The 12,313-nt window shown below is 36.9% G+C and overlaps 1 protein-coding gene across 1 annotated transcript in view; it reads right to left on the bottom strand.

Moving 5' to 3' along the window:
• Positions 1-12,313, bottom strand: part of MGAT4A (alpha-1,3-mannosyl-glycoprotein 4-beta-N-acetylglucosaminyltransferase A) — an 83,116-nt gene that overhangs the window by 32,911 nt on the left and 37,892 nt on the right. The gene's annotated exons all lie outside the window — the stretch shown is intronic.

Below are 12,313 nucleotides of genomic sequence, written 5' to 3'. Positions count from 1 at the left end.
TAAAAACAACCCAGTAAAATAAACATTGGAGGTAGCTGTACTTGAAAATCAATTTCAGCATGTAAGATATTTGAGTAATGTAGGAACACATCACACATGAACTATGTCTTACATCTAATGGGAGAAGAAACTTTTTTTGTAAACAGAGGGGAATAATATTTGCCTTGTATCTTCACTTAACAGACAGTTCTAATCCAACTGTTGGTATTTTCGTGCAATCTCTCATGCGCTTAATGACAAAACGATCACTGAGCATTGTGTAGCAAGAACTTCATATTATTGTTATATAATAATAATATATATGAAAACATTACCAAGGAAAGCTTTCTGGAAAACAGGGCATTGAACACACTCCTCTTTTGAAAATACATCTCCTAAACTTTGCATTTAAAGTGTGGATGCCCCAACCACAGATAGCAATTGAACATGCTATTTTCCTGACTAGGGTTGCTTTTTTGCATCAGAGACTAAACTTGAGGGACTATCAATCCTATCAATAACCTGGTTCTTAAAGATGCACAGATTCTAAAAATTACTTGTTGGTCAAAATACAAATTGTGACATTCTGGAAAAGTCTAGATCATCTCACTTGCCAGAACTGGCCGATTATTCAACCTATTCACTTGGTTGTACACATGCATTCCAGGAGAAGAGAGTTTGTGAACTCACAAATGTGACTGAAAACCCTAATCTTTGTTATACTTACTAATCTAATAATTTGACATACTATTTATCAGTTTTCAAAAGAAAGTTTACAGTCTATAAATCAACCTAGATCCTGGTGGCTCATGAGGATTCTGGCGAAATAGCTGCCTTTGAAATGCTGGAAACAAAGGAACAGTTCATACTTTTTCTGATGAATTTGTAATGCAGGTTATCATTAAAGGATTATACACACAGAGAATAAATCCCTTCCAAGCATTTCTATAGAACCACTAGTCTTGTTTGATAAAGGTGCTTACCCTTTGATCTTAAAAATTACCATTCCTATTTTAAAAGATTTATTTTTATAAAATGCAACATAATACCACTGACGCACACTCTTCCAAAAAGGGCAACAGTGGGTTTATTCCAAAAGCAGGTTCTAAATACAAGAAGAACATGTGAGTAGAAAGCATTTGTTATAAATTTTTCATACATATTTTCTTTGTAAGTGCTAAGCCTAGTGCTGGACAGAAGTGCTAATAAGAAGATAAAGTATTCACATTTTTTAAATTATCCTGCAGTGAGTTCCACACAAGGAGACTCACAAGTCCATATGGACCTTGATATATCAGTAAGTCTTTAAATACACATATGGATTGTTCACACACAGTTTATTACTGGAATGGAGTTTTAAGACAAAAATTTTTCTGCTGTGTACAAGAGTTGCAAATCAGTGACCTAGTGACCATCTAAAAATAATTTTAGTATATCCACCTTTAACTGAAACATTTCTTTTTTTCCTTTTTTTTAAACCTTTTAAACATTAAAAATACAGAATTGTAGTTTAGTCAGCATACAAAAAAGACAAACAATCTGAATTTCCAGTTGGCATGCCAAACTTAAATTAGCCAGCCTAGCATTAAAAACTCAAATACTTGTTAAACAGTCCATACTGTAACTGCATAGAGAAATGCAAGATTTTTATATATTTATATATAAATATATATACATACATGCACAGAGCAGAAACACAGCTAGTTTATATACAGTATTCCAGAGATTAAAATAAATACTGAACTTCATCCCAACTGGAAGCATATGCTTGGTCACAAGCCTGTGCATTAATGCAAGTCTCCTTAGAGTGAACATAGTTTTAACCTATTTTGCAGATACACTATGAAGCCTTGCTAGTGCTTTTAAAACCTTACACACTTATACAGAATGCACCACAATCAGAAGAAAAAATAAAGTCTGCAATAAGAGGGTTTTTCCCTAGTTCCCCTTATTTGTTTGTGTCCTTCATGCAAAAGTTTGGCAGTTTCCCAGTCAGAGCTGCAATCACAATAGCTTCATGTTAAAGAGACTTAGCCTGCAGTCTTCCAACCTCATATTGTAATCTGTGCTGCTGTGACACAAAGTCAAGATGGTCTGGTCTAGCTGCACTGAACACGAGATACAGCAAGTACCACTGCTGGTTTAGTAGGTAACCTTCTTTCTGAATCAACAATCACTGCATCTGCATAGTGCAAAAGGAGATGCTGCTTTTAGAATGAAAAAGAACCTTGAGATTAATAGAGTTGATGTAGTTTTTCACATGATCAAATGCATTAAAAACTTGAGATCCTGCCATTATTTCTAAATAAGCAGTTGTACTCATATCTAAGAGCAGCATCTGAGATTCAGAACCGGGATTTCAACACCAAACTCTTCTCCTCAGAATAGCAGGTTGACTGTCATCTTTCCACATCAGAACATCCAGAGGCAACCAACTCTCCTCATTACCCAGCCTAACACTAAGTGGGATCTTTGCCAACACCTTTCAGCTGTGGACATGTCCCAGGAAGGTGGCACTTCTAAGTTATTTCGCACAACCTCATTAAATAAGTATGAGACTATGCAATAAATTTGATCAAGCTATGACTATAGGCAAGGGAAGAGTTAACTATACAGAAGACTTTGCAGGGTAGCAACAGAAGGAGATCTGGAATAGCCAGATAATTGCTCTAACCTAAGGATCTTGTGAGCAGTATCAATAAATTCAGCTAGTAACTGAAAAGCAACAGGAAAAAAAAAAATCTATTATTGACCAAAATCTGTTCCACATTTTTGAGGAAGAAAGCATTTACTGTCTTGACAAAATAACACCTAAGGTCCTCTTTATCAACCTGCAGGTCACGAGACTGCTGAAAATTATGAACTATATATAACATGAAGGAGTAATACCCTTGTTTTCTCTAAGAACCTTAAACAGGACAGGAGAAATCCAGATTAATTAAAAAAATAATTAATCCAGATTAAAAAGTTGTCCATGAAAGACATGGCTTGCAGTGAAGATCATCTGGTAGATACTAGGTTGACTTTTGAGCAGCTATGATGAACTTAAATTCTGTTTCATGGTATCAGTGCTGCTTGCAACTATGGAAATGAAAAGTCACTGGTGATCCCAACCAAAGCAGCACAATCTGTAAGATTACAGCTATGCATGTTTTAGTCTACCAAATCAGAAGGCAATAACAAAACCAGAATTTTTCCTTAGTAAAACTCTTAAGGTTGAAGATTAAATAATCCCTAGGAGTTTGGGACCCAAGAAAAAGAAGCAAAATTGAACATTTTAACAACTAATCCCTTTAAAGCAATTAAATGCAAATTGTGATAGGCCACAACCAAGGAGTTAACAGCGCCAGCCACAAAGATGCATCTTATCAATAAATCATATGAAGCCTTACAAACAAGTTTGTCCTGTTAGGTGAATCTCTGGGAAATATTGAAAGACATAAGTAGGGGTGGTTTTTTCAATATCAGCAGTTCAAATCTTTCCACCGGTTCTTTCTTCCTAGTCATATGAAATCACTGATCTCCAAGAAAAAGCAAGAACACTTGGAACAAGACATCCTCCTTTTTTCATTCATAGCAGATGAGACCAAAGATGGATCCAGCTCAGCATCTTGCTTCCAGCAGTGGCAGCCAGGAACAGATACATAGCAAAGAATTAGAACAGGACAAGCATACACAGTACTCCCTCCTGCTACCATCCACGCTCCAACTACCTGCAATTCAGGTTACTTCCTGAGACTCCTCTTCAAGGTACCTTGCCAGTATCCCCTTGAGCCTACCTAAACTTTTCAGCAAGAAAAGAAGATTTTAGTTTATGAGAATTATGGAGTTTCATAAGCCTGTGAACATGACAACATCTAAGGTTTAACTCCTTGCATCAACAATTTTGATGAGACACACATATAGACTGCTTTGATGAATCTCTCTAAAAGAAAACTCAGAGTCTGTTGTGGAACAAACTGAAGTTCAAACTGTCAGTGAAATAAGTTTTTAAATTTCCTCAGTTTTTTGTAAGATGCTTGCCCTACAACTCTCTAAAGTACCTTCTCTAGTTTAGGTGAGGCTGCATTTCAAATTTGCAATTATTCTAAGGTTTGTCTGAACATTGTTATTCATAACAAACTCTCAAAGAACCAGAGCAGCAATGAACTTTCCATTTTTATCGATTTATATGAGTAAGCATGTGCATGGCAAAGTAGTAGAATATATAACCTAGCAGACAAAACAAAAGGTTAGAAAGTTCTGATTAACAGCTAGCCAACTATCAGACAAAACCAAAGATTTCTGGTTTTAAGAATCAACCCTTTCATACTGTGTCCTGGTTTCAGCTGGGATAGAGTTAACTGTCTTCCTAGTAGCTGGTACAGTGCTGTGTTTTGAGTTCAGCATGTGAAGAATGTTGATAACACTGATGTTTTCAGTTGGTGCTCAGTGTTGTTTAGACTATAGTCAAGGATTTTTCAGCTTCTCATGCCCAGCCAGAGCACAAGAAGTTGGCACAGGACACAGCCAGGGCACCTGACCCAAACTGGCCAACGGTGTATTCCATACCATGGGACTTCCCATCTAGTTTAGGAACTGGGAAGTGGGGGGGGGGCAGGGAATCGCTGCTTGGGGACTAGCTGGGTGTCGGTCGGCAGGTGGTGAGCAATTGCCCTGCGCATCATTTGTACATTCCAATCCTTTTATTACTACTGTTGTCATTTTATTAGTGTTATCATTATCATTATTAGTTTCTTCTTTTCTGTTCTATTAAACCATTCTTATCTCAACCCAGGAGTTTTACTTCTTTTTTCCCAATTTTCTCCCCCATCTCACTGGATGGGGGGGGAGTGAGTGAGCGGCTGCGTGGTGCTTAGTTGCTGGCTGGGGTTAAACCACAATATACTGTTAAATCCTACCTATTTCTTACCTTCAAGAATGTTAGAAGGTAGATTGTTTCTCAAAATGTAAGGAAAACCATGGCATTTTACACCAAAGGTCTACTTACTGTCTTAGCAGTAGCAGATGCATAGAAAAACAAAAGATACAATCATAGAATATCTGAAGTTGGAAGGGACCCATAAGGATCATCAAGTCCAACTCCCTGCTCCTCACAGGACTACCTAAAACTAAATCATATGACTAAAAGTATCACCCAGATGCTCCTTGAACTCTGACAGGCTTGGTGCTGTAACCACTTCCCTGGGGAGCCTGTTCCAGTGACCTACCACCCTCTCAGTGAAGAATCTTTTCCTAATGTCCAATCTGAACTTCCCCTGCCGCAGCTTCATTCTATTTCCTTGTGTCCTATCCCTTGTCACCAGAGAGAGGAGATCAGCACCTTCCCCTCCGCCACCCCCCTTGAGGAAGTTGTAGACTTCAATGAGGTCACCCCTCAGCCTTCTCTTCTCCAATTTTAAAAAAACAAGTGAACTCATGCACTCTTTGTAAGTCTTGCACTCGAGGCCTTTCACCATCTTGGTTCACCCTCCTCTGGACACACTCTGATAGTCTGATGTCCTTATATTGAAGTGCCCAAAGCTGCACACAGTACTCAAGGTGGGGCTGCACCAGTGCAGTGTAGAGTGCAATAAACAGGGTATGTACAGAATGAACCTTCCTTCCCTTCACATACCTCCCAGTTCTTGGTAATCAACAGTTTATAATTCCTAGGCCTGACTGGTATCCATATCATTAGATTCAATAGCTCCTCCTGGATCTGGTCTTGGTGAATTTGACTGATTCACTTCAGAACCCATTTACCCACTCGTATTTCACAATATCCAGTAGTAACAAGGTCCACAACTTAGCTACATACTAAGTGAAAAATATTGTCTTTACTTTAGATTTTGCTTCAGTTTAATTTAGTGGTACCTAGATTGCACCTTTAACACCATCTCAAACTGAGAATCGGTTCTAATCCACGTATGTAAAATCTAAAAGAGCAAAACAGTGAGTCCAAACAGGACTGGAGCCAAGCTGACACACAGGCAAAGCAAGCACACAAACACTTTGCATCAGACCATACAAGACATGGTCTTGTACACGTGATACTGCTAGAAGAACCAAAATAGCCTTGAAGTTCAGACATCTGCATTCCACTGTAAAGCATGGGATTCGTGTCCCCAATTTATTTCCTGTCTTAGCCCTCCTGCAACAACTTATCTAGTGATACTGGATACATTACAAATGAAGTTTTATTTCGTTTTCACTACTCTTACTCCAATTCCCACGACCTGTCCACTTGATGTGATCAGAAGTGCTAAACGTTGGACTTAGGAATATGAAGTGCTACAGAATGACAGCTGCTATGAAAAATTAAACTAACTGTATGCGTTAAACTGTATGCATCAACACTGGCACCTGGCTAGTGAAAAACCTCATTTTCACATTAGGTTCTCCAAATGGGGTGAAAAATAAACTACCAACAAACAAAAACCACAGAAAAGCAAGTAAAACATGATGGAATGCCATGATACAGAGCACAAACAAAGTAATTGTAGCATTTTATTATTCTGGAAGTTTGACTAGTAACCTTAGCTTTTTTTAAAGCTTTAATTTTCAAGATGCATATTTAAATGCTTTGCAAAATGTACAAGTTTTCAGCAGTTGACTCTGCTTTGAGCAGTGGCGTGGGACTAGATGATCGTCTAAAGGTCCCTTCCAATCTCAGTGATTCTCTAATCTCAGATCCTGCCTTAAGAGACCAAACATCTGTTTGGATTAAATTTCTATTTCAGTTGTCAAAGAGTCAGTTTTAAGAAAAGAAGTCCCAATAGACGCAAAGAAGGCACTAAAATTCCAAAGATTTTTTTTTCACAAGCCACTAGGAAAGGAAAGTAAGGTGCAGAATATCAAGATACTACAAGTTCAAGAAGAGAAGCTACAGAGAAAGGGGGGGAATTCAGACATTAACTGTACAGTACATTCTAAACAATGTGGTTTACCTTGGCTGTTAGATTATCCAGATCTTAATTCTTAAATTAAATCTACTAGAAGCAAGCCTTAACTTATTCAAGAACATCTTCAAAAAAAAGAAGAAAACCCCTGGGAAACACCCATGCTAATCTGCAAAGCATGGTCATTTCATTGCTTACTAATTTCTACAATTTTATTTGATCTTTTGTCATCCCTGTAAAATAGGGGTGGAAAAATTTTGCAATGTTTTTTAAATAATAACAAACAATGCAAAATTGAACTGCCTCCAGAAAAGGCAAAGCAAACATGTATTTTTCTTGAAATGGTGAAAGTACATATGAATATAATTACCTATATACAAGGCATAAAAATTCACATAGGAAAAAGCAGCCACTAAAGTGGCATTTGGACCTATTTTGGGATATTTATGCAGTGAAGAAAAAGCCCTGAGGAATAAAAGTGCAGCAGTTCACACCATTCCAGTGGTTGCAATAGAGTACAGATAAAAATAAAGCCTGTGGAAAAAAGGTAATAAGGGTTAGAGTTCAACAAATGCAGCTGAAAAAAAAATCTTTTCAGGAATATAGTGTCTGCTTTCAGATCTGAAGCAGCAAGTTCAAGTTAAATACAGGGAACATGAGAAAAAGATGCAAGCAAAAAAACAGGAATGCAGAATACTGTCATAACATAGCTGTCTAATGTTACATAAGCCAAATGTAGCCTCTGTGTCCTACATGAGCTAATGACTTCATCCCTCCCGTACTGAAAGTTCCCACTTTACCACACAATAAAGAAATATCTTTCTCTCTCCAGTCGTTTCTGTGATTAACCCAATTCAGTTCAGGACAGGGTTTCACAATGCAAAGCCTTTGGCAGCAATAGCTTCTCAATCGTGAGGGCATACGTCCATATGGATTGTGCTGTGAACCACAACACCACATCAGAGAACAAGTTTAGCTTTTAAGAAAGCCAACCAGAACAACAACAACAAAAAAAATCAAGGGACAATTCAAAACAGGACATTCAGATGCAAGTTATGTTAGTGTCATATAGCCTTCTACTAGTTTTGTGTATATTACAGATGAAGCCTGGTTTGTAGAGTCTGAAAGAAAGCAGCATAAGTGGCCTGGCAACCTGGGGAAACTTCTTCTTGTCATTGGGTGAGCCTGTAAATCGTTGAAAAGTTTGTTTTCCAGAAGAAGATAGGTAGTTGCTGTGTGCCATCAAAAGCACCCTTCTATGATATGTGTTCTTTATTTGGAGGACAGAAGGAGTTTGCCCTCATTATCTGTAGGCCAAGGCAGACCACAGTAGCAAAATTTGATAGTGTTATCCAAAACTCAAAGTGTCAATTCAGTTAGTCATCCAGGTATGAAGTCCATAGTCCTTGGGTACCAAAGATTAGGTAGCAAAGAAGCAGGGATTGCAACAGCAGCTTAAACATCTCAAATTCTCACTGACAGGCCAAGCTACCCTTCCAGATACAAGAGTTGGCAGTATATCTAGAAGCTGTGTTCATCCTGATCAGTTTTGAATGAGAAGTCCAAAGCAAAGGCTATCATCTGTGTAGGCCTTTAAAATTACCTGGTAAAGATAATGTATCATTTGGCACAATGTCTAACTTTGATTTTTTTTTTTTTTTTTTTTTTTAAGAGATATATATATATATGTATGCATATGTATATGCTAAGATCTATTGGTCTTTCTCCAACTTGAGATGTGCAGTCAGATCTTTTGAGGACTAGGAATACACTCTCCAGGGCAGCTCCAGGAAGGAGCAGCTCTCAAGTTTTCAACAACTAGCAGAAAGCAAGGAACATCTCTGTAGCCGGGATGCTACTAATACATCCAAGTTGAGAGCAAGAGAGACAAAATACTCCTTTGTTTTCTATCAAGAGATGTGCTGATCAAAGAGATCTATAATTCAGGTCCAGAGCAAGAAAAGGTAAAAAAACCAGGCTTGTTTACTTTGCTGGAGAAGTTTTTCATATTGCACTCCAAAGTTAATACATCCAAAACAGGTTCAGCAAGGTTTGACCCAGTATGTGCACTCAGTGCTTTATTTGCTAAGGCTTTTTTCCTACCAGCGCACAAAATGGTACCTTGCTGGGTGCTTGTGTCACACTGACCCAAACAGTAAAGAACTTTTCCAAAAAAATAATAAAGAAAAAAAGATTCTCCACAAAAGGAGCACAGAGAAACACTACTGAAAATCAACATATTTTAATTTGGCAGCCACTGTTTACATAAAGAGATGACACAGTGACAGTAAAAGATAATCAAGATATGCAAGTTTTTCTAGCCTAAGTGAACTGTATACACATAAAACAACAGAGTAAGATCTGAATAAGCAATATGCAAAAAAGTATAATATATGGGCTAGTGCTTCAAGAATAAATGGCTGGTCAATTATTGCCTAGTCAGATGTAATCAGCAGTATACAGAATTAGCAAAATGCTTTTGCATACCTGTAGTGTCTTCTGATTCTAACTGAAATGATTTGTCTTTCTGATATTTTTTGTCAAATCAAGGACTTACAGTCTTTCCAATGCACATTGATTACTGTTTGTAGAAAAAACCTGTGCTAAGTGCAGTCACTGATTAATGAAGTGGCCTTACAATAATTTGTGATATATTTAGAACAAGTCTAAGATGCATTTTCTTCATGGTAAATGAGATCTCCCCACAGGGAAAAAAAAAATAAAATTGCTTACCTACCAGAAAAGTATTTTAACTTCTCCTATATTCAGTAGAGTGTGTGTGTGTGTATATATATATATATACACACACACGTGTGTGTGTCTGTGGTTCCACTATGATGTAAAGTACTTCAGAACCATGTTTCCCATGTTAATTACAAATCCTGTTACACAAAAATACTAGACAACAATTTTAATCTGGAGTTCACAGTTTCTTAAACCTAGAACCTATAGTTCATTCTGAAAGCAAGTTCTCATACAGAGCAGGTTTATGAGATTTAAATTGCTTGTTTCAAGTCATCTGATGAGCCTACGAACTAGCTACATAGTGAAGAGGAATAAAAAGATTTTTAAGTATAGAGGTATAATGAATCATGCCTATTTATTAGTCATCCTAATGAATACCTGCAAATTATTCTGTGATAAAGTTACTTTAACAAATTGGAGAACATGGACATATGTCAGTTACTGGGACAATTGCACAGTTTACTGTCAAGCAATTCTAGTAATTATTTAAATTGGTGATTAGATATCACATCAGCTGAGATATTTTAGAATTCCTTGAACTTCCAGTATGGAAATTTACTGTGTATAACTATATTACTGAGAAATATCTATACAGTAAATTAATATGCAGATCTCTTTATTTAGCAAACATAATGCATCTATATTTACTAGCTCATCTATTTACACTGTTCATGCTGTTTGCAGAAGGCCATTAGCCTTAATTTTCAACTTGTTTACTAGTAAAAAAGTCAAATCTACAAGAAAGCAGTGAGATTGAACTGCTAAAAACCAGCATTATTAAAAGAGGGTTTTTAGGGTGCTTAGCACAAAGAGATTACAGTCCATGACTATGGCTCCCAGCAATGCTTCTTAAACACTATCAATCTGATTTCTTAAATAAAGTCAGCAAGAAAATACTAGAATCCTTTTAAAATACCATTTTCACATAATTCTCTTGTAAAAACGTTTTTGTAGTCTTGTGCTTTTTTTGTTCGTACAAGCTATAGAGAGATAGTAATTTTAAGCTTATTAGCAAAATTACCTAACCTCACAGTATGACCATTTGTTGCTGTAAGCTGCACAGATGTTGAGTGGAGGCCATGCTTTTTTTCAGATACTTTTGACATAATTTTTAATACAAGCATAGTTTGTCAAAGTTCTAATGTATTTTTAAGAAAGCCTTCATTAATTAACACACACATGTTAATGATAGCAATAGTCTAACACATTTTAGGCTAGGAAACCCCACAGACAAAGCTAGTTTAAAAACTAAAGCCCTTTCTTTTGTTTAAGGAGAAACAGAAGTCCACCATGGGAGTAGCCCTTTCTTCAAGTAGCCAGAGAAAATGCTTAATAATCCTACACTTCTCATCTTGCAGAAGGAAGCTGAGATATACAGCATAACAGAAAAAACACAGCATAGTTCAGGATGAAGTATTTACTGTACCATATTCATCATTGAAAGAGTTCCCTGTAGCAATTACAAAACAAACTATAAGATACTGAACTTAAGAAAACATATAACAAGGTCAAAGAAATAGCAAAGCAGGAAAGACATAAAATTGGATGGAGTAAAGAAAAAGAAATGCAAAACTAAGGAACTGTTAACAGAACAAGAATTCAAACTTAGGTTCTTCAAATTTTCCCAGACGTTCATGGCTTGCAGTACCCATAGCAGATATGTAAGCACATAGCGCTGCTCTCAAAGAGACAGATACAGAGATAAGACAGAGAGAGTAACAGTATCCCACTCCAGAGCAAACTACACAATTCTTGGGCACAGAAGCAATAGCTCCCATGTTAAAACATCCAGTTCCTTCACAGTCACTTTTGTAGAATCATTCCCAAGACGAAATAGAATTTCACACCACCTCAGAGGAAGAAAGTTATTTTAGCTATGGAAAACTCGGGAATAGCAATATGGCTTGTCTAAGGTGACAAGAGAAACTTGTGCCATTGGGGACACTTCAGTCCTATGTTTCATAAAAGACAGAGAATCCAATGATAACTCACCGACTTCACAGCTCAGACCACCTTAAGCAAAACAAAATGAAACTTCAGTTTTAAACCTGAAAAGAAGCCATACTAAAAAGCAATAAAATTACTCCAACTAATACAGTGAAGAAACCCCTAGCATTCAGAATGAATTCTGTTCTCTTGATATTCTCAACCAACAGATGCTTTAAGAGCATTTTCTGCAGAAAAGCAGTACCTATCCAGACAAATAGTTTTTGACTGACTGTCAAGCAAAAGAAAACAGAGCAATTTACATTAGAAAACCCTAAGAATCAGTCCTCAGGTACAGGTTAAGAGTTTACAAACTTTTCAAAGAAAGCTTTAAAACGTGCTGATAACAGAAGTATTAAAACGCCTGTTTTTCCACTGATTCATCCCTGAAAGGACACTGGCTCACAGGATTAAAACTATTTTCAGTTATAACTAAAGGATTCGAATTTTCGTCTGTGGGACTCAAAAAACTGTTTCAGTACAGCACTATACGGTTAGATGGATGAAGGTCAAACCAATATATATAAATTTCCTACTCTCCAAGTCAGACTTCTGAGAAAAACATACAGACAAAAATAAGCATATGCAATTCCCAGCAGCCAACAGAATTATTTCTGAAATTTGATTTCCACTAAATCACAGCCAAACTGACCAAACAGTCCAACTGAACACTGCTTGAATTAACCCATGAAAAAGGTCTGGACTTACAATATCCACACTGT

This window comes from Accipiter gentilis, chromosome 31, assembly GCF_929443795.1.
Source record: "Accipiter gentilis chromosome 31, bAccGen1.1, whole genome shotgun sequence".
NCBI lineage: Eukaryota > Metazoa > Chordata > Aves > Accipitriformes > Accipitridae > Astur > Astur gentilis.
Note: the sequence above shows the minus strand (reverse complement) of the source record. Positions and strands in the feature narration are given on the sequence as shown.